The sequence below is a fragment of the Octopus bimaculoides genome, chromosome 10 (assembly GCF_046866305.1).
Source record: "Octopus bimaculoides isolate indiv1 chromosome 10, ASM4686630v1, whole genome shotgun sequence".
Classification (NCBI taxonomy): domain Eukaryota; kingdom Metazoa; phylum Mollusca; class Cephalopoda; order Octopoda; family Octopodidae; genus Octopus; species Octopus bimaculoides.
Window position 1 is genome coordinate 92,046,746 of NC_142937.1, and position 27,355 is coordinate 92,074,100.

The following is a 27,355-nucleotide window of genomic DNA, read 5'->3' on the forward strand; positions in this document are numbered from 1 at the left end:
CTTTTCTTTTTCCATCTATTAGTAGATATATGAAGCAACCTGTTGAGCTGTAGTCGTTGTGTCCGAGTGGTGAAGACACTTGATCTGAAATCTTTTGGGTCTCCCTGCATTGGTGCGAATCGTATCGATGACCTTTTTTTCTTTTTCTAGGAGCACATCCCCCCGCTCACCTTATTTTCATTAACATATATGAAGTCATTTTTTGATTTTTCTATATAAACTTGTGAGTTAACGTGAGTATTTCAGCCATTTTGTACTTCAACTTACTGGATGCATTTCCATAGGACTGTAGTAGAATTAATAATCTCTCTGTATATAACAGAATGATTGAAGTAAGAACTCCAAACAAGTTGTTTTGTCCGGCATTGTAAAGATTTGCAGCTTATTACCATCGCCTTGTTTTATTCTAGTCTATGATATTCAATCCTTCAGGCTTTCTACCCATCGATATCTTTTGTCGGCATAGACCCTTTTTTTTATCTTTCCGTGTTGTTCCTTTGACTTTGTGGTCTCAAGCCTCATTAGGAATAGAAAAAAGAATTCGAATAAAACCTCTACATTATACTAAAACTTCACTGTACATTACATTAAACAAAACTGACTGCACATTACATGCGTCACACAACACAGCCTCTAAACCCTCCTGCACACTTACACAGCACACGAGATCATAATCTGATGTTTGATTCGTTCTTTTACGAATTAGAAAAATTATGAAGAAGTGCGGCTTGTACAGTCGTCGTGGCCGAGTGGTTAAGGCGATGGACTAGAAATCCATTTGGGTCTCCCCGCATAGGTTCGAATCCTATCGGCGACGATAGTTACACTGACTTCTATTTTTAACGTATATAAAGTAATTTTATATTTTGTTACATAAACCATATACATTATGTAGTTTATGTAAGCCACCCTGTTGTTGAAAGAATTGCCGCAATACACACACACACACACACACACACACACACATATATATATATATATATATATGTCCTTTCATTACTGAATCATTTGACGATAGTTTCCTCAATAAACAACTATTCTGTCATGAGTGTGGTCGTTTCTTTGAGATGTTTAAAACTTTCCTTTCGCCGTCATAAGTCCTCTCATTCCAACAGCTTCTTTCCCCCAACTACAGCTCCCTGAGACTCAGTCCCATCGCTTTCCTCTGGTCTGTGACATTTAGCCTTAAAGTTTTCTGCTTATCAATACCTTTTTTATTTCTTCCCTTCCTTTGTCTTTCCATTTACTTCCTTAAAGTACAGGGAACTCCAGCCTTGTTTGGGAGAAATATTTTCTTTATCAGTCTTTGCACGACAATAAAACATTAAATTACATAAGACAAAACTACACAATACATACGTCACACAACACAACATCTAAACTCACCTGTAGATTAATACATCATACAAGGTAATAAAACAAGGTGGCCCAAAAGTAGGTTTACAGTTATTCAACTGACTCTTTCGCATTCATATATTAACAGTTTCGATCTTAATTATAAAAAAAATATGAAACCATTATTCTATGCTAATTTAGTTAATTGCAAGATAGAAATTTAAATGTAATAAAATGTTTTAAAAGAAATTTAGAGTACCTACGTGATATCTGTAAACCTACATTTGGGCCAACCTGTATGATGGTTGATTTGTTTTTTTTTTACCAATAAGATCTGTTATGAAAGGAGGAAGTTCGTACAGTCGTCGTGGCCGAGTGGTTAAGGCGATGGACTTGAAATCCATTGGGGTATCCCCGCATAGGTTCGAATCCTATCGGCGGCGTTCATTTTTTTTTTTAAATGAACAGAAAGTGATTCTATATTTTTATCAATAAATAATAATTTTTGATTTAGGCACAAATTCCATAATTTTGAAAGGTAAGAGCAGCTAGAAACCATCGATTGCACAACTTGACTGGTACCTTATTTTATCGATCTCTCTGCTGGGATTGAACTGAGAACATACAGATCCGAAACACATACTGCAAGACATGTAGCCACATCTAAACTCTTTCATACACTAATACATTACACAAGATAATAATATGGCGATAGGTCTTTTCTTTTTCCATCTATTAGTAGATATATGAAGCAACCTGTTGAGCTGTAGTCGTTGTGTCCGAGTGGTGAAGACACTTGATCTGAAATCTTTTGGGTCTCCCTGCATTGGTGCGAATCGTATCGATGACCTTTTTTTCTTTTTCTAGGAGCACATCCCCCCGCTCACCTTATTTTCATTAACATATATGAAGTCATTTTTTGATTTTTCTATATAAACTTGTGAGTTAACGTGAGTATTTCAGCCATTTTGTACTTCAACTTACTGGATGCATTTCCATAGGACTGTAGTAGAATTAATAATCTCTCTGTATATAACAGAATGATTGAAGTAAGAACTCCAAACAAGTTGTTTTGTCCGGCATTGTAAAGATTTGCAACTTATTACCATCGCCTTGTTTTATTCTAGTCTATGATATTCAATCCTTCAGGTTTTCTACCCATCGATATTTTTTGTCTGCATAGACCCTTTTATTATCATTCCGTGTTGTTCCTTTGACGTTGTGGTCTCAAGCCTCATTAGGAATAGAAAAAAGAATTCGAATAAAACCTCTACATTATACTAAAACATCACTGTACATTACATTAAACAAAACTGCACATTACATGCGTCACACAACACAGCCTCTAAACCCTCCTGCACACTTACACAGCACACGAGATCATAATCTGATGTTTGATTCGTTCTTTTACGAATTAGAAGAGTTATGAAGAAGCGCGGTTTGTACAGTCGTCGTGGCCGAGTGGTTAAGGCGATGGACTAGAAATCCATTGGGATCTCCCCGCATAGGTTCGAATCCTATCGGCGACGATAGTTACACTGACTTTTATTTTTAACGTATATAAAGTAATTTTATATTTTGTTAGATAAACCATATACATTATGTAGTTTATGTAAGCCACCCTGTTGTTGAAAGAATTGCCGCAATACACACACACACACACACACACACATATATATATATATATATATATATATATATATATATATATATATATGTCCTTTCATTACTGAATCATTTCACGATAGTTTCCTCAATAAACAACTATTCTGTCGTGAGTGTGGTCGTTTCTTTGAGATGTTTAAAACTTTCCTTTCGCCGTCATAAGTCCTCTCATTCCAACAGCTTCTTTCCCCCAACTACAGCTCCCTGAGACTCAGTCCCATCGCTTTCCTCTGGTCTGTGACATTGAGCCTTTAAGTTTTCTGCTCATCAATACCTTTTTTATTTCTTCCCTTCCTTTGTCTTTCCATTTACTTCCTTAAAGTACAGGGAAATCCAGCCTTGTTTGGGAGAAAAATTTTCTTTATCAGTCTTTGCACGACAATAGAACATTAAATTACATAAGACAAAACTACACAATACATACGTCACACAACACAACATCTAAACTCACCTGTAGATTAATACGTCATACAAGGTAATAATACAAGGTGGCCCAAAAGTAGGTTTACAGTTATTCAACTGACTCTTTCGCATTCATATATTAACAGTTTCGATCTTAATTATAAAAAAAATATGAAACCATTATTCTATGCTAATTTAGTTAATTGCAAGATAGAAATTTAAATGTAATAAAATGTTTTAAAAGAAATTTAGAGTACCTACGTGATATCTGTAAACCTACATTTGGGCCAACCTGTATAATGTTGATTTGTTTTTTTTTTACCAATAAGATCTGTTATGAAAGGAAGAAGTTCGTACAGTCGTCGTGGCCGAGTGGTTAAGGCGATGGACTTGAAATCCATTTGGGGTATCCCCGCATATGTTCGATTCCTATCGGCGACGTGAATTTTTTTTTTAAATGAACAGAAAGTGATTCTATATTTTTATCAATAAATAATAATTTTTGATTTAGGCACAAATTCCATAATTTTGAAAGGTAAGAGCAGCTAGAAACCATCGATTGCACAACTTGACTGGTACCTTATTTTATCGATCTCTCTGCTGGGATTGAACTGAGAACATGCAGATCCGAAACACATACTGCAAGACATGTAGCCACATCTAAACTCTTTCATACACTAATACATTACACAAGATAATAATATGGCGATAGGTCTTTTCTTTTTCCATCTATTAGTAGATATATGAAGCAACCTGTTGATCTGTAGTCGTTGTGGACGAGTGGTGAAGACACTTGACCAGAAATCGTTTGGGTCTCCTTGCATGGGTGCGAATCTTATCGGTGACCTTTTTTTTCTTTTCTAGGAGAACATTCCACCCGCTCACCTTATTTTCATTAACATATATGAAGTCATTTTTTGATTTTTCTAGATAAACTTGTGAGTTAACGTGAGTATTTCAGCCATTTTGTACTTCAACTTACTGGATGCATTTCCATAGGACTGTAGTAGAATTAATAATCTCTCTGTATATAACAGAATGATTGAAGTAAGAACTCCAAACAAGTTGTTTTGTCCGTCATTGTAAAGATTTGCAACTTATTACCATCGCCTTGTTTTATTCTAGTCTATGATATTCAATCCTTCAGGCTTTCTACCCATCGATATCTTTTGTCGGCATAGACCCTTTTTTTTATCATTCCGTGTTGTTCCTTTGACTTTGTGGTCTCAAACCTCATTTGGAATAGAAAAAAGAATTCGAATAAAACCTCTACATTATACTAAAACATCACTGTACATTACATTAAACAAAACTGCACATTACAGGCGTCACACAACCCAGCCTCTAAACCCTCCTGAACACTTACACAGCACACGAGATCATAATCTGATGTTTGATTCGTTCTTTTACGAATTAGAAGAGTTATGAAGAAGTGCGGCTTGTACAGTCGTCGTGGCCGAGTGGTTAAGGCGATGCACTAGAAATCCATTGGGATCTCCCCGCATAGGTTCGAATCCTATCGGCGACGATAGTTACACTGACTTTTATTTTTAACGTATATAAAGTAATTTTATATTTTGTTAGATAAACCATATACATTATGTAGTTTATGTAAGCCACCCTGTTGTTGAAAGAATTGCCACAATATACACACACACACACATATATATATATATATATATATATATATATATATATAAATATGTCCTTTCATTACTGAATCATTTCACGATAGTTTCCTCAATAAACAACTATTCTGTCGTGAGTGTGGGCGTTTCTTTGAGATGTTTAAAACTTTCCTTTTGCCGTCATAAGTCCTCTCATTCCAACAGCTTCTTTCCCCCAACTACAGCTCCCTGAGACTCAGTCCCATCGCTTTTCTCTGGTCTGTGACATTTAGCCTTTAAGTTTTCTGCTCATCAATACCTTTTTTATTTCTTCCCTTCCTTTGTCTTTCCATTTACTTCCTTAAAGTACAGGGAACTCCAGCCTTGTTTGGGAGAAAAATTTTCTTTATCAGTCTTTGCACGACAATAAAACATTAAATTACATAAGACAAAACTACACAATACATACGTCACACAACACAACATCTAAACTCACCTGTAGATTAATACATCATACAAGGTAATAATACAAGGTGGCCCAAAAGTAGGTTTACAGTTATTCAACTGACTCTTTCGCATTCATATATTAACAGTTTCGATCTTAATTATAAAAAAAATATGAAACCATTATTCTATGCTAATTAAGTTAATTGCAAGATAGAAATTTAAATGTAATAAAATGTTTTAAAAGAAATTTAGAGTACCTACGTGATATCTGTAAACCTATATTTGGGCCAACCTGTATGATGGTTGATTTGTTTTTTTTTTACCAATAAGATCTGTTATGAAAGGAAGAAGTTCGTACAGTCGTCGTGGCCGAGTGGTTAAGGCGATGGACTTGAAATCCATTTGGGGTATCCCCGCATATGTTCGATTCCTATCGGCGACGTGAATTTTTTTTTTAAATGAACAGAAAGTGATTCTATATTTTTATCAATAAATAATAATTTTTGATTTAGGCACAAATTCCATAATTTTGAAAGGTAAGAGCAGCTAGAAACCATCGATTGCACAACTTGACTGGTACCTTATTTTATCGATCTCTCTGCTGGGATTGAACTGAGAACATGCAGATCCGAAACACATACTGCAAGACATGTAGCCACATCTAAACTCTTTCATACACTAATACATTACACAAGATAATAATATGGCGATAGGTCTTTTCTTTTTCCATCTATTAGTAGATATATGAAGCAACCTGTTGATCTGTAGTCGTTGTGGACGAGTGGTGAAGACACTTGACCAGAAATCGTTTGGGTCTCCTTGCATGGGTGCGAATCTTATCGGTGACCTTTTTTTTCTTTTCTAGGAGAACATTCCACCCGCTCACCTTATTTTCATTAACATATATGAAGTCATTTTTTGATTTTTCTAGATAAACTTGTGAGTTAACGTGAGTATTTCAGCCATTTTGTACTTCAACTTACTGGATGCATTTCCATAGGACTGTAGTAGAATTAATAATCTCTCTGTATATAACAGAATGATTGAAGTAAGAACTCCAAACAAGTTGTTTTGTCCGTCATTGTAAAGATTTGCAACTTATTACCATCGCCTTGTTTTATTCTAGTCTATGATATTCAATCCTTCAGGCTTTCTACCCATCGATATCTTTTGTCGGCATAGACCCTTTTTTTTATCATTCCGTGTTGTTCCTTTGACTTTGTGGTCTCAAGCCTCATTTGGAATAGAAAAAAGAATTCGAATAAAACCTCTACATTATACTAAAGCATCACTGTACATTACATTAAACAAAACTGCACATTACAGGCGTCACACAACCCAGCCTCTAAACCCTCCTGAACACTTACACAGCACACGAGATCATAATCTGATGTTTGATTCGTTCTTTTACGAATTAGAAGAGTTATGAAGAAGTGCGGCTTGTACAGTCGTCGTGGCCGAGTGGTTAAGGCGATGCACTAGAAATCCATTGGGATCTCCCCGCATAGGTTCGAATCCTATCGGCGACGATAGTTACACTGACTTTTATTTTTAACGTATATAAAGTAATTTTATATTTTGTTAGATAAACCATATACATTATGTAGTTTATGTAAGCCACCCTGTTGTTGAAAGAATTGCCACAATATACACACACACACACATATATATATATATATATATATATATATATATATATATATATATATAAATATATATATATATAAATACGTCCTTTCATTACTGAATCATTTCACGATAGTTTCCTCAATAAACAACTATTCTGTCGTGAGTGTGGGCGTTTCTTTGAGATGTTTAAAACTTTCCTTTTGCCGTCATAAGTCCTCTCATTCCAACAGCTTCTTTCCCCCAACTACAGCTCCCTGAGACTCAGTCCCATCGCTTTTCTCTGGTCTGTGACATTTAGCCTTTAAGTTTTCTGCTCATCAATACCTTTTTTATTTCTTCCCTTCCTTTGTCTTTCCATTTACTTCCTTAAAGTACAGGGAACTCCAGCCTTGTTTGGGAGAAAAATTTTCTTTATCAGTCTTTGCACGACAATAAAACATTAAATTACATAAGACAAAACTACACAATACATACGTCACACAACACAACATCTAAACTCACCTGTAGATTAATACATCATACAAGGTAATAATACAAGGTGGCCCAAAAGTAGGTTTACAGTTATTCAACTGACTCTTTCGCATTCATATATTAACAGTTTCGATCTTAATTATAAAAAAAATATGAAACCATTATTCTATGCTAATTAAGTTAATTGCAAGATAGAAATTTAAATGTAATAAAATGTTTTAAAAGAAATTTAGAGTACCTACGTGATATCTGTAAACCTATATTTGGGCCAACCTGTATGATGGTTGATTTGTTTTTTTTTTACCAATAAGATCTGTTATGAAAGGAGCAAGTTCATACAGTCGTCGTGGCCGAGTGGTTAAGGCGATGGACTCGAAATCCATTGGGTTATCCCCGCATAGGTTCGAATCCTATCGTCGACGTGATTTTTTTTTTTTAAATGAACAGAAAGTGATTCTATATTCTTATCTATAAATAATAATTTTTGATTTAGGCACAAATTCCATAATTTTGAAAGGTAAGAGCAGCTAGAAACCATCGATTGCACAACTTGACTGGTACCTTATTTTATCGATCTCTCTGCTGGGATTGAACTGAGAACATACAGATCCGAAACACATACTGCAAGACATGTAGCCACATCTAAACTCTTTCATACACTAATACATTACACAAGATAATAATATGGCGATAGGTCTTTTCTTTTTCCATCTATTAGTAGATATATGAAGCAACCTGTTGAGCTGTAGTCGTTGTGGCCGAGTGGTGAAGACACTTGATCTGAAATCTTTTGGGTCTCCCTGCATTGGTGCGAATCGTATCGATGACCTTTTTTTCTTTTTCTAGGAGCACATCCCCCCGCTCACCTTATTTTCATTAACATATATGAAGTCATTTTTTGATTTTTCTAGATAAACTTGTGAGTTAACGTGAGTATTTCAGCCATTTTGTACTTCAACTTACTGGATGCATTTCCATAGGACTGTAGTAGAATTAATAATCTCTCTGTATATAACAGAATGATTGAAGTAAGAACTCCAAACAAGTTGTTTTGTCCGGCATTGTAAAGATTTGCAGCTTATTACCATCGCCTTGTTTTATTCTAGTCTATGATATTCAATCCTTCAGGCTTTCTACCCATCGATATCTTTTGTCGGCATAGACCCTTTTTTTTATCTTTCCGTGTTGTTCCTTTGACTTTGTGGTCTCAAGCCTCATTAGGAATAGAAAAAAGAATTCGAATAAAACCTCTACATTATACTAAAACTTCACTGTACATTACATTAAACAAAACTGACTGCACATTACATGCGTCACACAACACAGCCTCTAAACCCTCCTGCACACTTACACAGCACACGAGATCATAATCTGATGTTTGATTCGTTCTTTTACGAATTAGAAAAATTATGAAGAAGTGCGGCTTGTACAGTCGTCGTGGCCGAGTGGTTAAGGCGATGCACTTGAAATCCATTTGGGTCTCCCCGCATAGGTTCGAATCCTATCGGCGACGATAGTTACACTGACTTCTATTTTTAACGTATATAAAGTAATTTTATATTTTGTTAGATAAACCATATACATTATGTAGTTTATGTAAGCCACCCTGTTGTTGAAAGAATTGCCGCAATACACACACACACACACACACACACACACATATATATATATATATATATATATGTCCTTTCATTACTGAATCATTTGACGATAGTTTCCTCAATAAACAACTATTCTGTCATGAGTGTGGTCGTTTCTTTGAGATGTTTAAAACTTTCCTTTCGCCGTCATAAGTCCTCTCATTCCAACAGCTTCTTTCCCCCAACTACAGCTCCCTGAGACTCAGTCCCATCGCTTTCCTCTGGTCTGTGACATTTAGCCTTTAAGTTTTCTGCTTATCAATACCTTTTTTATTTCTTCCCTTCCTTTGTCTTTCCATTTACTTCCTTAAAGTACAGGGAACTCCAGCCTTGTTTGGGAGAAATATTTTCTTTATCAGTCTTTGCACGACAATAAAACATTAAATTACATAAGACAAAACTACACAATACATACGTCACACAACACAACATCTAAACTCACCTGTAGATTAATACATCATACAAGGTAATAAAACAAGGTGGCCCAAAAGTAGGTTTACAGTTATTCAACTGACTCTTTCGCATTCATATATTAACAGTTTCGATCTTAATTATAAAAAAAATATGAAACCATTATTCTATGCTAATTTAGTTAATTGCAAGATAGAAATTTAAATGTAATAAAATGTTTTAAAAGAAATTTAGAGTACCTACGTGATATCTGTAAACCTACATTTAGGCCAACCTGTATGATGGTTGATTTGTTTTTTTTTTACCAATAAGATCTGTTATGAAAGGAGGAAGTTCGTACAGTCGTCGTGGCCGAGTGGTTAAGGCGGTGGACGTGAAATCCATTGGGGTATCCCCGCATAGGTTCGAATCCTATCGGCGGCGTTCATTTTTTTTTTTTAAATGAACAGAAAGTGATTCTATATTTTTATCAATAAATAATAATTTTTGATTTAGGCACAAATTCCATAATTTTGAAAGGTAAGAGCAGCTAGAAACCATCGATTGCACAACTTGACTGGTACCTTATTTTATCGATCTCTCTGCTGGGATTGAACTGAGAACATACAGATCCGAAACACATACTGCAAGACATGTAGCCACATCTAAACTCTTTCATACACTAATACATTACACAAGATAATAATATGGCGATAGGTCTTTTCTTTTTCCATATATTAGTAGATATATGAAGCAACCTGTTGAGCTGTAGTCGTTGTGGCCGAGTGGTGAAGACACTTGACCAAAAATCGTTTGGGTCTCCTTGCATGGGTGCGAATCTTAACGGTGACCTTTTTATTCTTTTCTAGGAGAACATTCCTCCCGCCCACCTTATTTTCATTAACATATATGAAGTCATTTTTTGATTTTTCTAGATAAACTTGTGAGTTAACGTGAGTATTTCAGCCATTTTGTACTTCAACTTACTGGATGCATTTCCATAGGACTGTAGTAGAATTAATAATCTCTCTGTATATAACAGAATGATTGAAGTAAGAACTCCAAACAAGTTGTTTTGTCCGGCATTGTAAAGATTTGCAACTTATTACCATCGCCTTGTTTTATTCTAGTCTATGATATTCAATCCTTCAGGTTTTCTACCCATCGATATTTTTTGTCTGCATAGACCCTTTTATTATCATTCCGTGTTGTTCCTTTGACGTTGTGGTCTCAAGCCTCATTAGGAATAGAAAAAAGAATTCGAATAAAACCTCTACATTATACTAAAACATCACTGTACATTACATTAAACAAAACTGCACATTACATGCGTCACACAACACAGCCTCTAAACCCTCCTGCACACTTACACAGCACACGAGATCATAATCTGATGTTTGATTCGTTCTTTTACGAATTAGAAGAGTTATGAAGAAGCGCGGTTTGTACAGTCGTCGTGGCCGAGTGGTTAAGGCGATGGACTAGAAATCCATTGGGATCTCCCCGCATAGGTTCGAATCCTATCGGCGACGATAGTTACACTGACTTTTATTTTTAACGTATATAAAGTAATTTTATATTTTGTTAGATAAACCATATACATTATGTAGTTTATGTAAGCCACCCTGTTGTTGAAAGAATTGCCGCAATACACACACACACACACACACACACATATATATATATATATATATATATATATATATATATATATATATGTCCTTTCATTACTGAATCATTTCACGATAGTTTCCTCAATAAACAACTATTCTGTCGTGAGTGTGGTCGTTTCTTTGAGATGTTTAAAACTTTCCTTTCGCCGTCATAAGTCCTCTCATTCCAACAGCTTCTTTCCCCCAACTACAGCTCCCTGAGACTCAGTCCCATCGCTTTCCTCTGGTCTGTGACATTGAGCCTTTAAGTTTTCTGCTCATCAATACCTTTTTTATTTCTTCCCTTCCTTTGTCTTTCCATTTACTTCCTTAAAGTACAGGGAAATCCAGCCTTGTTTGGGAGAAAAATTTTCTTTATCAGTCTTTGCACGACAATAGAACATTAAATTACATAAGACAAAACTACACAATACATACGTCACACAACACAACATCTAAACTCACCTGTAGATTAATACGTCATACAAGGTAATAATACAAGGTGGCCCAAAAGTAGGTTTACAGTTATTCAACTGACTCTTTCGCATTCATATATTAACAGTTTCGATCTTAATTATAAAAAAAATATGAAACCATTATTCTATGCTAATTTAGTTAATTGCAAGATAGAAATTTAAATGTAATAAAATGTTTTAAAAGAAATTTAGAGTACCTACGTGATATCTGTAAACCTACATTTGGGCCAACCTGTATAATGTTGATTTGTTTTTTTTTTACCAATAAGATCTGTTATGAAAGGAAGAAGTTCGTACAGTCGTCGTGGCCGAGTGGTTAAGGCGATGGACTTGAAATCCATTTGGGGTATCCCCGCATATGTTCGATTCCTATCGGCGACGTGAATTTTTTTTTTAAATGAACAGAAAGTGATTCTATATTTTTATCAATAAATAATAATTTTTGATTTAGGCACAAATTCCATAATTTTGAAAGGTAAGAGCAGCTAGAAACCATCGATTGCACAACTTGACTGGTACCTTATTTTATCGATCTCTCTGCTGGGATTGAACTGAGAACATGCAGATCCGAAACACATACTGCAAGACATGTAGCCACATCTAAACTCTTTCATACACTAATACATTACACAAGATAATAATATGGCGATAGGTCTTTTCTTTTTCCATCTATTAGTAGATATATGAAGCAACCTGTTGATCTGTAGTCGTTGTGGACGAGTGGTGAAGACACTTGACCAGAAATCTTTTGGGTCTCCTTGCATGGGTGCGAATCTTATCGGTGACCTTTTTTTTCTTTTCTAGGAGAACATTCCACCCGCTCACCTTATTTTCATTAACATATATGAAGTCATTTTTTGATTTTTCTAGATAAACTTGTGAGTTAACGTGAGTATTTCAGCCATTTTGTACTTCAACTTACTGGATGCATTTCCATAGGACTGTAGTAGAATTAATAATCTCTCTGTATATAACAGAATGATTGAAGTAAGAACTCCAAACAAGTTGTTTTGTCCGTCATTGTAAAGATTTGCAACTTATTACCATCGCCTTGTTTTATTCTAGTCTATGATATTCAATCCTTCAGGCTTTCTACCCATCGATATCTTTTGTCGGCATAGACCCTTTTTTTTATCATTCCGTGTTGTTCCTTTGACTTTGTGGTCTCAAGCCTCATTTGGAATAGAAAAAAGAATTCGAATAAAACCTCTACATTATACTAAAACATCACTGTACATTACATTAAACAAAACTGCACATTACAGGCGTCACACAACACAGCCTCTAAACCCTCCTGAACACTTACACAGCACACGAGATCATAATCTGATGTTTGATTCGTTCTTTTACGAATTAGAAGAGTTATGAAGAAGTGCGGCTTGTACAGTCGTCGTGGCCGAGTGGTTAAGGCGATGCACTAGAAATCCATTGGGATCTCCCCGCATAGGTTCGAATCCTATCGGCGACGATAGTTACCCTGACTTTTATTTTTAACGTATATAAAGTAATTTTATATTTTGTTAGATAAACCATATACATTATGTAGTTTATGTAAGCCACCCTGTTGTTGAAAGAATTGCCACAATATACACACACACACACATATATATATATATATATATATATATATATATATATATATATATAAATATGTCCTTTCATTACTGAATCATTTCACGATAGTTTCCTCAATAAACAACTATTCTGTCGTGAGTGTGGGCGTTTCTTTGAGATGTTTAAAACTTTCCTTTTGCCGTCATAAGTCCTCTCATTCCAACAGCTTCTTTCCCCCAACTACAGCTCCCTGAGACTCAGTCCCATCGCTTTTCTCTGGTCTGTGACATTTAGCCTTTAAGTTTTCTGCTCATCAATACCTTTTTTATTTCTTCCCTTCCTTTGTCTTTCCATTTACTTCCTTAAAGTACAGGGAACTCCAGCCTTGTTTGGGAGAAAAATTTTCTTTATCAGTCTTTGCACGACAATAAAACATTAAATTACATAAGACAAAACTACACAATACATACGTCACACAACACAACATCTAAACTCACCTGTAGATTAATACATCATACAAGGTAATAATACAAGGTGGCCCAAAAGTAGGTTTACAGTTATTCAACTGACTCTTTCGCATTCATATATTAACAGTTTCGATCTTAATTATAAAAAAAATATGAAACCATTATTCTATGCTAATTAAGTTAATTGCAAGATAGAAATTTAAATGTAATAAAATGTTTTAAAAGAAATTTAGAGTACCTACGTGATATCTGTAAACCTATATTTGGGCCAACCTGTATGATGGTTGATTTGTTTTTTTTTTACCAATAAGATCTGTTATGAAAGGAAGAAGTTCGTACAGTCGTCGTGGCCGAGTGGTTAAGGCGATGGACTTGAAATCCATTTGGGGTATCCCCGCATATGTTCGATTCCTATCGGCGACGTGAATTTTTTTTTTAAATGAACAGAAAGTGATTCTATATTTTTATCAATAAATAATAATTTTTGATTTAGGCACAAATTCCATAATTTTGAAAGGTAAGAGCAGCTAGAAACCATCGATTGCACAACTTGACTGGTACCTTATTTTATCGATCTCTCTGCTGGGATTGAACTGAGAACATGCAGATCCGAAACACATACTGCAAGACATGTAGCCACATCTAAACTCTTTCATACACTAATACATTACACAAGATAATAATATGGCGATAGGTCTTTTCTTTTTCCATCTATTAGTAGATATATGAAGCAACCTGTTGATCTGTAGTCGTTGTGGACGAGTGGTGAAGACACTTGACCAGAAATCGTTTGGGTCTCCTTGCATGGGTGCGAATCTTATCGGTGACCTTTTTTTTCTTTTCTAGGAGAACATTCCACCCGCTCACCTTATTTTCATTAACATATATGAAGTCATTTTTTGATTTTTCTAGATAAACTTGTGAGTTAACGTGAGTATTTCAGCCATTTTGTACTTCAACTTACTGGATGCATTTCCATAGGACTGTAGTAGAATTAATAATCTCTCTGTATATAACAGAATGATTGAAGTAAGAACTCCAAACAAGTTGTTTTGTCCGTCATTGTAAAGATTTGCAACTTATTACCATCGCCTTGTTTTATTCTAGTCTATGATATTCAATCCTTCAGGCTTTCTACCCATCGATATCTTTTGTCGGCATAGACCCTTTTTTTTATCATTCCGTGTTGTTCCTTTGACTTTGTGGTCTCAAGCCTCATTTGGAATAGAAAAAAGAATTCGAATAAAACCTCTACATTATACTAAAACATCACTGTACATTACATTAAACAAAACTGCACATTACAGGCGTCACACAACACAGCCTCTAAACCCTCCTGAACACTTACACAGCACACGAGATCATAATCTGATGTTTGATTCGTTCTTTTACGAATTAGAAGAGTTATGAAGAAGTGCGGCTTGTACAGTCGTCGTGGCCGAGTGGTTAAGGCGATGCACTAGAAATCCATTGGGATCTCCCCGCATAGGTTCGAATCCTATCGGCGACGATAGTTACACTGACTTTTATTTTTAACGTATATAAAGTAATTTTATATTTTGTTAGATAAACCATATACATTATGTAGTTTATGTAAGCCACCCTGTTGTTGAAAGAATTGCCACAATATACACACACACACACATATATATATATATATATATATATATATATATATATATATATATATATATATATATATATAAATACGTCCTTTCATTACTGAATCATTTCACGATAGTTTCCTCAATAAACAACTATTCTGTCGTGAGTGTGGGCGTTTCTTTGAGATGTTTAAAACTTTCCTTTTGCCGTCATAAGTCCTCTCATTCCAACAGCTTCTTTCCCCCAACTACAGCTCCCTGAGACTCAGTCCCATCGCTTTTCTCTGGTCTGTGACATTTAGCCTTTAAGTTTTCTGCTCATCAATACCTTTTTTATTTCTTCCCTTCCTTTGTCTTTCCATTTACTTCCTTAAAGTACAGGGAACTCCCGCCTTGTTTGGGAGAAAAATTTTCTTTATCAGTCTTTGCACGACAATAAAACATTAAATTACATAAGACAAAACTACACAATACATACGTCACACAACACAACATCTAAACTCACCTGTAGATTAATACATCATACAAGGTAATAATACAAGGTGGCCCAAAAGTAGGTTTACAGTTATTCAACTGACTCTTTCGCATTCATATATTAACAGTTTCGATCTTAATTATAAAAAAAATATGAAACCATTATTCTATGCTAATTAAGTTAATTGCAAGATAGAAATTGAAATGTAATAAAATGTTTTAAAAGAAATTTAGAGTACCTACGTGATATCTGTAAACCTATATTTGGGCCAACCTGTATGATGGTTGATTTGTTTTTTTTTTACCAATAAGATCTGTTATGAAAGGAGCAAGTTCATACAGTCGTCGTGGCCGATTGGTTAAAGCGATGGACTTGAAATCCATTGGGGTATCCCCGCATAGGTTCGAATCCTATCGGCGGCGTTAATTTTTTTTTTTTAATGAACAGAAAGTGATTCTATATTTTTATCAATAAATAATAATTTTTGATTTAGGCACAAATTCCATAATTTTGAAAGGTAAGAGCAGCTAGAAACCATCGATTGCACAACTTGACTGGTACCTTATTTTATCGATCTCTCTGCTGGGATTGAACTGAGAACATACAGATCCGAAACACATACTGCAAGACATGTAGCCACATCTAAACTCTTTCATACACTAATACATTACACAAGATAATAATATGGCGATAGGTCTTTTCTTTTTCCATCTATTAGTAGATATATGAAGCAACCTGTTGAGCTGTAGTCGTTGTGGCCGAGTGGTGAAGACACTTGATCTGAAATCTTTTGGGTCTCCCTGCATTGGTGCGAATCGTATCGATGACCTTTTTTTCTTTTTCTAGGAGCACATCCCCCCGCTCACCTTATTTTCATTAACATATATGAAGTCATTTTTTGATTTTTCTAGATAAACTTGTGAGTTAACGTGAGTATTTCAGCCATTTTGTACTTCAACTTACTGGATGCATTTCCATAGGACTGTAGTAGAATTAATAATCTCTCTGTATATAACAGAATGATTGAAGTAAGAACTCCAAACAAGTTGTTTTGTCCGTCATTGTAAAGATTTGCAACTTATTACCATCGCCTTGTTTTATTCTAGTCTATGATATTCAATCCTTCAGGCTTTCTACCCATCGATATCTTTTGTCGGCATAGACCCTTTTTTTTATCATTCCGTGTTGTTCCTTTGACTTTGTGGTCTCAAGCCTCATTTGGAATAGAAAAAAGAATTCGAATAAAACCTCTACATTATACTAAAACATCACTGTACATTACATTAAACAAAACTGACTGCACATTACATGCGTCACACAACACAGCCTCTAAACCCTCCTGCACACTTACACAGCACACGAGATCATAATCTGATGTTTGATTCGTTCTTTTACGAATTAGAAAAATTATGAAGAAGTGCGGCTTGTACAGTCGTCGTGGCCGAGTGGTTAAGGCGATGGACTAGAAATCCATTTGGGTCTCCCCGCATAGGTTCGAATCCTATCGGCGACGATAGTTACACTGACTTCTATTTTTAACGTATATAAAGTAATTTTATATTTTGTTAGATAAACCATATACATTATGTAGTTTATGTAAGCCACCCTGTTGTTGAAAGAATTGCCGCAATACACACACACACACACACACACACATATATATATATATATATATATATATATATATATATATATATATATGTCCTTTCATTACTGAATCATTTGACGATAGTTTCCTCAATAAACAACTATTCTGTCATGAGTGTGGTCGTTTCTTTGAGATGTTTAAAACTTTCCTTTCGCCGTCATAAGTCCTCTCATTCCAACAGCTTCTTTCCCCCAACTACAGCTCCCTGAGACTCAGTCCCATCGCTTTCCTCTGGTCTGTGACATTTAGCCTTTAAGTTTTCTGCTTATCAATACCTTTTTTATTTCTTCCCTTCCTTTGTCTTTCCATTTACTTCCTTAAAGTACAGGGAACTCCAGCCTTGTTTGGGAGAAATATTTTCTTTATCAGTCTTTGCACGACAATAAAACATTAAATTACATAAGACAAAACTACACAATACATACGTCACACAACACAACATCTAAACTCACCTGTAGATTAATACATCATACAAGGTAATAAAACAAGGTGGCCCAAAAGTAGGTTTACAGTTATTCAACTGACTCTTTCGCATTCATATATTAACAGTTTCGATCTTAATTATAAAAAAAATATGAAACCATTATTCTATGCTAATTTAGTTAATTGCAAGATAGAAATTTAAATGTAATAAAATGTTTTAAAAGAAATTTAGAGTACCTACGTGATATCTGTAAACCTACATTTAGGCCAACCTGTATGATGGTTGATTTGTTTTTTTTTTTACCAATAAGATCTGTTATGAAAGGAGCAAGTTCGTACAGTCGTCGTGGCCGAGTGGTTAAGGCGATGGACTTGAAATCCATTGGGGTATCCCCGCATAGGTTCGAATCCTATCGGCGGCGTTCATTTTTTTTTTTAAATGAACAGAAAGTGATTCTATATTTTTATCAATAAATAATAATTTTTGATTTTGGCACAAATTCCATAATTTTGAAAGGTAAGAGCAGCTAGAAACCATCGATTGCACAACTTGACTGGTACCTTATTTTATCGATCTCTCTGCTGGGATTGACCTGAGGACATACAGATCCGAAACACATACTGCAAGACATGTAGCCACATCTAAACTCTTTCATACACTAATACATTACACAAGATAATAATATGGCGATAGGTCTTTTCTTTTTCCATCTATTAGTAGATATATGAAGCAACCTGTTGAGCTGTAGTCGTTGTGTCCGAGTGGTGAAGACACTTGATCTGAAATCTTTTGGGTCTCCCTGCATTGGTGCGAATCGTATCGATGACCTTTTTTTCTTTTTCTAGGAGCACATCGCCCCGCTCACCTTATTTTCATTAACATATATGAAGTCATTTTTTGATTTTTCTAGATAAACTTGTGAGTTAACGTGAGTATTTCAGCCATTTTGTACTTCAACTTACTGGATGCATTTCCATAGGACTGTAGTAGAATTAATAATCTCTCTGTATATAACAGAATGATTGAAGTAAGAACTCCAAACAAGTTGTTTTGTCCGGCATTGTAAAGATTTGCAGCTTATTACCATCGCCTTGTTTTATTCTAGTCTATGATATTCAATCCTTCAGGCTTTCTACCCATCGATATCTTTTGTCGGCATAGACCCTTTTTTTTATCTTTCCGTGTTGTTCCTTTGACTTTGTGGTCTCAAGCCTCATTAGGAATAGAAAAAAGAATTCGAATAAAACCTCTACATTATACTAAAACTTCACTGTACATTACATTAAACAAAACTGACTGCACATTACATGCGTCACACAACACAGCCTCTAAACCCTCCTGCACACTTACACAGCACACGAGATCATAATCTGATGTTTGATTCGTTCTTTTACGAATTAGAAAAATTATGAAGAAGTGCGGCTTGTACAGTCGTCGTGGCCGAGTGGTTAAGGCGATGGACTAGAAATCCATTTGGGTCTCCCCGCATAGGTTCGAATCCTATCGGCGACGATAGTTACACTGACTTCTATTTTTAACGTATATAAAGTAATTTTATATTTTGTTAGATAAACCATATACATTATGTAGTTTATGTAAGCCACCCTGTTGTTGAAAGAATTGCCGCAATACACACACACACACACACACACACATATATATATATATATATATATATATATATATATATATATATGTCCTTTCATTACTGAATCATTTGACGATAGTTTCCTCAATAAACAACTATTCTGTCATGAGTGTGGTCGTTTCTTTGAGATGTTTAAAACTTTCCTTTCGCCGTCATAAGTCCTCTCATTCCAACAGCTTCTTTCCCCCAACTACAGCTCCCTGAGACTCAGTCCCATCGCTTTCCTCTGGTCTGTGACATTTAGCCTTTAAGTTTTCTGCTTATCAATACCTTTTTTATTTCTTCCCTTCCTTTGTCTTTCCATTTACTTCCTTAAAGTACAGGGAACTCCAGCCTTGTTTGGGAGAAATATTTTCTTTATCAGTCTTTGCACGACAATAAAACATTAAATTACATAAGACAAAACTACACAATACATACGTCACACAACACAACATCTAAACTCACCTGTAGATTAATACATCATACAAGGTAATAAAACAAGGTGGCCCAAAAGTAGGTTTACAGTTATTCAACTGACTCTTTCGCATTCATATATTAACAGTTTCGATCTTAATTATAAAAAAAATATGAAACCATTATTCTATGCTAATTTAGTTAATTGCAAGATAGAAATTTAAATGTAATAAAATGTTTTAAAAGAAATTTAGAGTACCTACGTGATATCTGTAAACCTACATTTAGGCCAACCTGTATGATGGTTGATTTGTTTTTTTTTTTACCAATAAGATCTGTTATAAAAGGAGGAAGTTCGTACAGTCGTCGTGGCCGAGTGGTTAAGGCGATGGACTTGAAATCCATTGGGGTATCCCCGCATAGGTTCGAATCCTATCGGCGGCGTTCATTTTTTTTTTTAAATGAACAGAAAGTGATTCTATATTTTTATCAATAAATAATAATTTTTGATTTTGGCACAAATTCCATAATTTTGAAAGGTAAGAGCAGCTAGAAACCATCGATTGCACAACTTGACTGGTACCTTATTTTATCGATCTCTCTGCTGGGATTGACCTGAGGACATACAGATCCGAAACACATACTGCAAGACATGTAGCCACATCTAAACTCTTTCATACACTAATACATTACACAAGATAATAATATGGCGATAGGTCTTTTCTTTTTCCATCTATTAGTAGATATATGAAGCAACCTGTTGAGCTGTAGTCGTTGTGTCCGAGTGGTGAAGACACTTGACCAGAAATCGTTTGGGTCTCCTTGCATGGGTGCGAATCTTATCGGTGACCTTTTTTTTTCTTTTCTAGGAGAACATTCCCCCCGCTCACCTTATTTTCATTAACATATATGAAGTCATTTTTTGATTTTTCTAGATAAACTTGTGAGTTAACGTGAGTATTTCAGCCATTTTGTACTTCAACTTACTGGATGCATTTCCATAGGACTGTAGTAGAATTAATAATCTCTCTGTATATAACAGAATGATTGAAGTAAGAACTCCAAACAAGTTGTTTTGTCCGTCATTGTAAAGATTTGCAACTTATTACCATCGCCTTGTTTTATTCTAGTCTATGATATTCAATCCTTCAGGCTTTCTACCCATCGATATCTTTTGTCGGCATAGACCCTTTTTTTTATCATTCCGTGTTGTTCCTTTGACTTTGTGGTCTCAAGCCTCATTTGGAATAGAAAAAAGAATTCGAATAAAACCTCTACATTATACTAAAACATCACTGTACATTACATTAAACAAAACTGCACATTACAGGCGTCACACAACACAGCCTCTAAACCCTCCTGCACACTTACACAGCACACGAGATCATAATCTGATGTTTGATTCGTTCTTTTACGAATTAGAAGAGTTATGAAGAAGTGCGGCTTGTACAGTCGTCGTGGCCGAGTGGTTAAGGCGATGCACTAGAAATCCATTGGGATCTCCCCCGCATAGGTTCGAATCCTATCGGCGACGATAGTTACACTGACTTTTATTTTTAACGTATATAAAGTAATTTTATATTTTGTTAGATAAACCATATACATTATGTAGTTTATGTAAGCCACCCTGTTGTTGAAAGAATTGCCACAATATACACACACACACACATATATATATATATATATATATATATATATATATATATATATATATATATAAATATGTCCTTTCATTACTGAATCATTTCACGATAGTTTCCTCAATAAACAACTATTCTGTCGTGAGTGTGGGCGTTTCTTTGAGATGTTTAAAACTTTCCTTTTGCCGTCATAAGTCCTCTCATTCCAACAGCTTCTTTCCCCCAACTACAGCTCCCTGAGACTCAGTCCCATCGCTTTTCTCTGGTCTGTGACATTTAGCCTTTAAGTTTTCTGCTCATCAATACCTTTTTTATTTCTTCCCTTCCTTTGTCTTTCCATTTACTTCCTTAAAGTACAGGGAACTCCAGCCTTGTTTGGGAGAAAAATTTTCTTTATCAGTCTTTGCACGACAATAAAACATTAAATTACATAAGACAAAACTACACAATACATACGTCACACAACACAACATCTAAACTCACCTGTAGATTAATACATCATACAAGGTAATAATACAAGGTGGCCCAAAAGTAGGTTTACAGTTATTCAACTGACTCTTTCGCATTCATATATTAACAGTTTCGATCTTAATTATAAAAAAAATATGAAACCATTATTCTATGCTAATTAAGTTAATTGCAAGATAGAAATTTAAATGTAATAAAATGTTTTAAAAGAAATTTAGAGTACCTACGTGATATCTGTAAACCTATATTTGGGCCAACCTGTATGATGGTTGATTTGTTTTTTTTTTACCAATAAGATCTGTTATGAAAGGAGCAAGTTCGTACAGTCGTCGTGGCCGAGTGGTTAAGGCGATGGACTCGAAATCCATTGGGTTATCCCCGCATAGGTTCGAATCCTATCGGCGACGTGAATTTTTTTTTTTAAATGAACAGAAAGTGATTCTATATTTTTATCTATAAATAATAATTTTTGATTTAGGCACAAATTCCATAATTTTGAAAGGTAAGAGCAGCTAGAAACCATCGATTGCACAACTTGACTGGTACCTTATTTTATCGATCTCTCTGCTGGGATTGAACTGAGAACATACAGATCCGAAACACATACTGCAAGACATGTAGCCACATCTAAACTCTTTCATACACTAATACATTACACAAGATAATAATATGGCGATAGGTCTTTTCTTTTTCCATCTATTAGTAGATATATGAAGCAACCTGTTGAGCTGTAGTCGTTGTGTCCGAGTGGTGAAGACACTTGATCTGAAATCTTTTGGGTCTCCCTGCATTGGTGCGAATCGTATCGATGACCTTTTTTTCTTTTTCTAGGAGCACATCCCCCCGCTCACCTTATTTTCATTAACATATATGAAGTCATTTTTTGATTTTTCTAGATAAACTTGTGAGTTAACGTGAGTATTTCAGCCATTTTGTACTTCAACTTACTGGATGCATTTCCATAGGACTGTAGTAGAATTAATAATCTCTCTGTATATAACAGAATGATTGAAGTAAGAACTCCAAACAAGTTCTTTTGTCCGGCATTGTAAAGATTTGCAGCTTATTACCATCGCCTTGTTTTATTCTAGTCTATGATATTCAATCCTTCAGGCTTTCTACCCATCGATATCTTTTGTCGGCATAGACCCTTTTTTTTATCTTTCCGTGTTGTTCCTTTGACTTTGTGGTCTCAAGCCTCATTAGGAATAGAAAAAAGAATTCGAATAAAACCTCTACATTATACTAAAACTTCACTGTACATTACATTAAACAAAACTGACTGCACATTACATGCGTCACACAACACAGCCTCTAAACCCTCCTGCACACTTACACAGCACACGAGATCATAATCTGATGTTTGATTCGTTCTTTTACGAATTAGAAAAATTATGAAGAAGTGCGGCTTGTACAGTCGTCGTGGCCGAGTGGTTAAGGCGATGGACTAGAAATCCATTTGGGTCTCCCCGCATAGGTTCGAATCCTATCGGCGACGATAGTTACACTGACTTCTATTTTTAACGTATATAAAGTAATTTTATATTTTGTTACGTAAACCATATATATTATGTAGTTTATGTAAGCCACCCTGTTGTTGAAAGAATTGCCGCAATACACACACACACACACACACACACACATATATATATATATATATATATATATATATATATATATGTCCTTTCATTACTGAATCATTTGACGATAGTTTCCTCAATAAACAACTATTCTGTCATGAGTGTGGTCGTTTCTTTGAGATGTTTAAAACTTTCCTTTCGCCGTCATAAGTCCTCTCATTCCAACAGCTTCTTTCCCCCAACTACAGCTCCCTGAGACTCAGTCCCATCGCTTTCCTCTGGTCTGTGACATTTAGCCTTTAAGTTTTCTGCTTATCAATACCTTTTTTATTTCTTCCCTTCCTTTGTCTTTCCATTTACTTCCTTAAAGTACAGGGAACTCCAGCCTTGTTTGGGAGAAATATTTTCTTTATCAGTCTTTGCACGACAATAAAACATTAAATTACATAAGACAAAACTACACAATACATACGTCACACAACACAACATCTAAACTCACCTGTAGATTAATACATCATACAAGGTAATAAAACAAGGTGGCCCAAAAGTAGGTTTACAGTTATTCAACTGACTCTTTCGCATTCATATATTAACAGTTTCGATCTTAATTATAAAAAAAATATGAAACCATTATTCTATGCTAATTTAGTTAATTGCAAGATAGAAATTTAAATGTAATAAAATGTTTTAAAAGAAATTTAGAGTAACTACGTAATATCTGTAAACCTACATTTAGGCCAACCTGCATGATGGTTGATTTGTTTTTTTTTTACCAATAAGATCTGTTATGAAAGGAGCAAGTTCGTACAGTCGTCGTGGCCGAGTGGTTAAGGCGGTGGACTTGAAATCCATTGGGGTATCCCCGCATAGGTTCGAATCCTATCGGCGGCGTTCATTTTTTTTTTTTAATGAACAGAAAGTGATTCTATATTTTTATCAATAAATAATAATTTTTGATTTAGGCACAAATTCCATAATTTTGAAAGGTAAGAGCAGCTAGAAACCATCGATTGCACAACTTGACTGGTACCTTATTTTATCGATCTCTCTGCTGGGATTGACCTGAGAACATACAGATCCGAAACACATACTGCAAGACATGTAGCCACATCTAAACTCTTTCATACACTAATACATTACACAAGATAATAATATGGCGATAGGTCTTTTCTTTTTCCATCTATTAGTAGATATATGAAGCAACCTGTTGAGCTGTAGTCGTTGTGGCCGAGTGGTGAAGACACTTGACCAGAAATCGTTTGGGTCTCCTTGCATGGGTGCGAATCTTATCGGTGACCTTTTTTTCTTTTCTAGGAGAACATTCCCCCCGCTCACCTTATTTTCATTAACATATATGAAGTCATTTTTTGATTTTTCTAGATAAACTTGTGAGTTAACGTGAGTATTTCAGCCATTTTGTACTTCAACTTACTGGATGCATTTCCATAGGACTGTAGTAGAATTAATAATCTCTCTGTATATAACAGAATGATTGAAGTAAGAACTCCAAACAAGTTGTTTTGTCCGTCATTGTAAAGATTTGCAACTTATTACCATCGCCTTGTTTTATTCTAGTCTATGATATTCAATCCTTCAGGCTTTCTACCCATCGATATCTTTTGTCGGCATAGACCCTTTTTTTTATCATTCCATGTTGTTCCTTTGACTTTGTGGTCTCAAGCCTCATTTGGAATAGAAAAAAGAATTCGAATAAAACCTCTACATTATACTAAAACATCACTGTACATTACATTAAACAAAACTGCACATTACAGGCGTCACACAACACAGCCTCTAAACCCTCCTGCACACTTACACAGCACACGAGATCATAATCTGATGTTTGATTCGTTTTTTTACGAATTAGAAGAGTTATGAAGAAGTGCGGCTTGTACAGTCGTCGTGGCCGAGTGGTTAAGGCGATGCACTAGAAATCCATTGGGATCTCCCCGCATAGGTTCGAATCCTATCGGCGACGATAGTTACACTGACTTTTATTTTTAACGTATATAAAGTAATTTTATATTTTGTTAGATAAACCATATACATTATGTAGTTTATGTAAGCCACCCTGTTGTTGAAAGAATTGCCACAATATACACACACACACACATATATATATATATATATATATATATATATATATATATATATATATATATATATATATATATATATAAATATGTCCTTTCATTACTGAATCATTTCACGATAGTTTCCTCAATAAACAACTATTCTGTCGTGAGTGTGGGCGTTTCTTTGAGATGTCTAAAACTTTCCTTTTGCCGTCATAAGTCCTCTCATTCCAACAGCTTCTTTCCCCCAACTACAGCTCCCTGAGACTCAGTCCCATCGCTTTTCTCTGGTCTGTGACATTTAGCCTTTAAGTTTTCTGCTCATCAATACCTTTTTTATTTCTTCCCTTCCTTTGTCTTTCCATTTACTTCCTTAAAGTACAGGGAACTCCAGCCTTGTTTGGGAGAAAAATTTTCTTTATCAGTCTTTGCACGACAATAAAACATTAAATTACATAAGACAAAACTACACAATACATACGTCACACAACACAACATCTAAACTCACCTGTAGATTAATACATCATACAAGGTAATAATACAAGGTGGCCCAAAAGTAGGTTTACAGTTATTCAACTGACTCTTTCGCATTCATATATTAACAGTTTCGATCTTAATTATAAAAAAAATATGAAACCATTATTCTATGCTAATTAAGTTAATTGCAAGATAGAAATTTAAATGTAATAAAATGTTTTAAAAGAAATTTAGAGTACCTACGTGATATCTGTAAACCTATATTTGGGCCAACCTGTATGATGGTTGATTTGTTTTTTTTTTACCAATAAGATCTGTTATGAAAGGAGCAAGTTCGTACAGTCGTCGTGGCCGAGTGGTTAAGGCGATGGTCTCGAAATCCATTGGGTTATCCCCGCATAGGTTCGAATCCTATCGGCGAACTGAATTTTTTTTTTTAAATGAACAGAAAGTGATTCTATATTTTTATCTATAAAAAATAATTTTTGATTTAGGCACAAATTCCATAATTTTGAAAGGTAAGAGCAGCTAGAAACCATCGATTGCACAACTTGACTGGTACCTTATTTTATCGATCTCTCTGCTGGGATTGAACTGAGAACATACAGATCCGAAACACATACTGCAAGACATGTAGCCACATCTAAACTCTTTCATACACTAATACATTACACAAGATAATAATATGGCGATAGGTCTTTTCTTTTTCCATCTATTAGTAGATATATGAAGCAACCTGTTGAGCTGTAGTCGTTGTGTCCGAGTGGTGAAGACACTTGATCTGAAATCTTTTGGGTCTCCCTGCATTGGTGCGAATCGTATCGATGACCTTTTTTTCTTTTTCTAGGAGCACATCCCCCCGCTCACCTTATTTTCATTAACATATATGAAGTCATTTTTTGATTTTTCTAGATAAACTTGTGAGTTAACGTGAGTATTTCAGCCATTTTGTACTTCAACTTACTGGATGCATTTCCATAGGACTGTAGTAGAATTAATAATTTCTCTGTATATAACAGAATGATTGAAGTAAGAACTCCAAACAAGTTGTTTTGTCCGGCATTGTAAAGATTTGCAGCTTATTACCATCGCCTTGTTTTATTCTAGTCTATGATATTCAATCCTTCAGGCTTTCTACCCATCGATATCTTTTGTCGGCATAGACCCTTTTTTTTATCTTTCCGT

General features: G+C 35.1%; 23 non-coding genes across 23 annotated transcripts; all 23 read left to right on the plus strand.

Annotated features, from left to right (window-relative positions):
- Positions 1–735: 735 nt before the first annotated feature.
- Trnas-aga (transfer RNA serine (anticodon AGA)) lies at positions 736–817 on the plus strand. The gene has a single exon. It is a non-coding gene; the product is annotated as a tRNA-Ser (tRNA).
- Positions 818–1,696: 879 nt separating this feature from the next.
- On the plus strand, positions 1,697–1,778 carry Trnas-uga (transfer RNA serine (anticodon UGA)). The gene has a single exon. It is a non-coding gene; the product is annotated as a tRNA-Ser (tRNA).
- A 1,004-nt stretch (positions 1,779–2,782) lies between these two features.
- Positions 2,783–2,864, plus strand: Trnas-aga (transfer RNA serine (anticodon AGA)). Its single transcript has one exon. It is a non-coding gene; the product is annotated as a tRNA-Ser (tRNA).
- An 896-nt stretch (positions 2,865–3,760) lies between these two features.
- Positions 3,761–3,843, plus strand: Trnas-uga (transfer RNA serine (anticodon UGA)). Its single transcript has one exon. It is a non-coding gene; the product is annotated as a tRNA-Ser (tRNA).
- A 1,972-nt stretch (positions 3,844–5,815) lies between these two features.
- On the plus strand, positions 5,816–5,898 carry Trnas-uga (transfer RNA serine (anticodon UGA)). Its single transcript has one exon. It is a non-coding gene; the product is annotated as a tRNA-Ser (tRNA).
- A 1,998-nt stretch (positions 5,899–7,896) lies between these two features.
- On the plus strand, positions 7,897–7,978 carry Trnas-cga (transfer RNA serine (anticodon CGA)). Its single transcript has one exon. It is a non-coding gene; the product is annotated as a tRNA-Ser (tRNA).
- Positions 7,979–8,987: 1,009 nt separating this feature from the next.
- On the plus strand, positions 8,988–9,069 carry Trnas-uga (transfer RNA serine (anticodon UGA)). The gene has a single exon. It is a non-coding gene; the product is annotated as a tRNA-Ser (tRNA).
- An 879-nt stretch (positions 9,070–9,948) lies between these two features.
- On the plus strand, positions 9,949–10,030 carry Trnas-uga (transfer RNA serine (anticodon UGA)). Its single transcript has one exon. It is a non-coding gene; the product is annotated as a tRNA-Ser (tRNA).
- Positions 10,031–11,036: 1,006 nt separating this feature from the next.
- On the plus strand, positions 11,037–11,118 carry Trnas-aga (transfer RNA serine (anticodon AGA)). Its single transcript has one exon. It is a non-coding gene; the product is annotated as a tRNA-Ser (tRNA).
- An 894-nt stretch (positions 11,119–12,012) lies between these two features.
- Trnas-uga (transfer RNA serine (anticodon UGA)) lies at positions 12,013–12,095 on the plus strand. Its single transcript has one exon. It is a non-coding gene; the product is annotated as a tRNA-Ser (tRNA).
- Positions 12,096–13,100: 1,005 nt separating this feature from the next.
- On the plus strand, positions 13,101–13,182 carry Trnas-aga (transfer RNA serine (anticodon AGA)). The gene has a single exon. It is a non-coding gene; the product is annotated as a tRNA-Ser (tRNA).
- An 893-nt stretch (positions 13,183–14,075) lies between these two features.
- On the plus strand, positions 14,076–14,158 carry Trnas-uga (transfer RNA serine (anticodon UGA)). The gene has a single exon. It is a non-coding gene; the product is annotated as a tRNA-Ser (tRNA).
- A 1,005-nt stretch (positions 14,159–15,163) lies between these two features.
- On the plus strand, positions 15,164–15,245 carry Trnas-aga (transfer RNA serine (anticodon AGA)). Its single transcript has one exon. It is a non-coding gene; the product is annotated as a tRNA-Ser (tRNA).
- A 909-nt stretch (positions 15,246–16,154) lies between these two features.
- Positions 16,155–16,236, plus strand: Trnas-uga (transfer RNA serine (anticodon UGA)). Its single transcript has one exon. It is a non-coding gene; the product is annotated as a tRNA-Ser (tRNA).
- Positions 16,237–17,245: 1,009 nt separating this feature from the next.
- Positions 17,246–17,327, plus strand: Trnas-aga (transfer RNA serine (anticodon AGA)). Its single transcript has one exon. It is a non-coding gene; the product is annotated as a tRNA-Ser (tRNA).
- An 898-nt stretch (positions 17,328–18,225) lies between these two features.
- Positions 18,226–18,307, plus strand: Trnas-uga (transfer RNA serine (anticodon UGA)). The gene has a single exon. It is a non-coding gene; the product is annotated as a tRNA-Ser (tRNA).
- A 1,009-nt stretch (positions 18,308–19,316) lies between these two features.
- Trnas-aga (transfer RNA serine (anticodon AGA)) lies at positions 19,317–19,398 on the plus strand. The gene has a single exon. It is a non-coding gene; the product is annotated as a tRNA-Ser (tRNA).
- Positions 19,399–20,292: 894 nt separating this feature from the next.
- On the plus strand, positions 20,293–20,374 carry Trnas-uga (transfer RNA serine (anticodon UGA)). Its single transcript has one exon. It is a non-coding gene; the product is annotated as a tRNA-Ser (tRNA).
- Positions 20,375–22,363: 1,989 nt separating this feature from the next.
- On the plus strand, positions 22,364–22,445 carry Trnas-cga (transfer RNA serine (anticodon CGA)). Its single transcript has one exon. It is a non-coding gene; the product is annotated as a tRNA-Ser (tRNA).
- A 1,009-nt stretch (positions 22,446–23,454) lies between these two features.
- On the plus strand, positions 23,455–23,536 carry Trnas-aga (transfer RNA serine (anticodon AGA)). The gene has a single exon. It is a non-coding gene; the product is annotated as a tRNA-Ser (tRNA).
- Positions 23,537–24,427: 891 nt separating this feature from the next.
- Trnas-uga (transfer RNA serine (anticodon UGA)) lies at positions 24,428–24,509 on the plus strand. Its single transcript has one exon. It is a non-coding gene; the product is annotated as a tRNA-Ser (tRNA).
- A 1,005-nt stretch (positions 24,510–25,514) lies between these two features.
- Positions 25,515–25,596, plus strand: Trnas-aga (transfer RNA serine (anticodon AGA)). The gene has a single exon. It is a non-coding gene; the product is annotated as a tRNA-Ser (tRNA).
- Positions 25,597–26,511: 915 nt separating this feature from the next.
- On the plus strand, positions 26,512–26,594 carry Trnas-cga (transfer RNA serine (anticodon CGA)). Its single transcript has one exon. It is a non-coding gene; the product is annotated as a tRNA-Ser (tRNA).
- Positions 26,595–27,355: the final 761 nt, after the last annotated feature.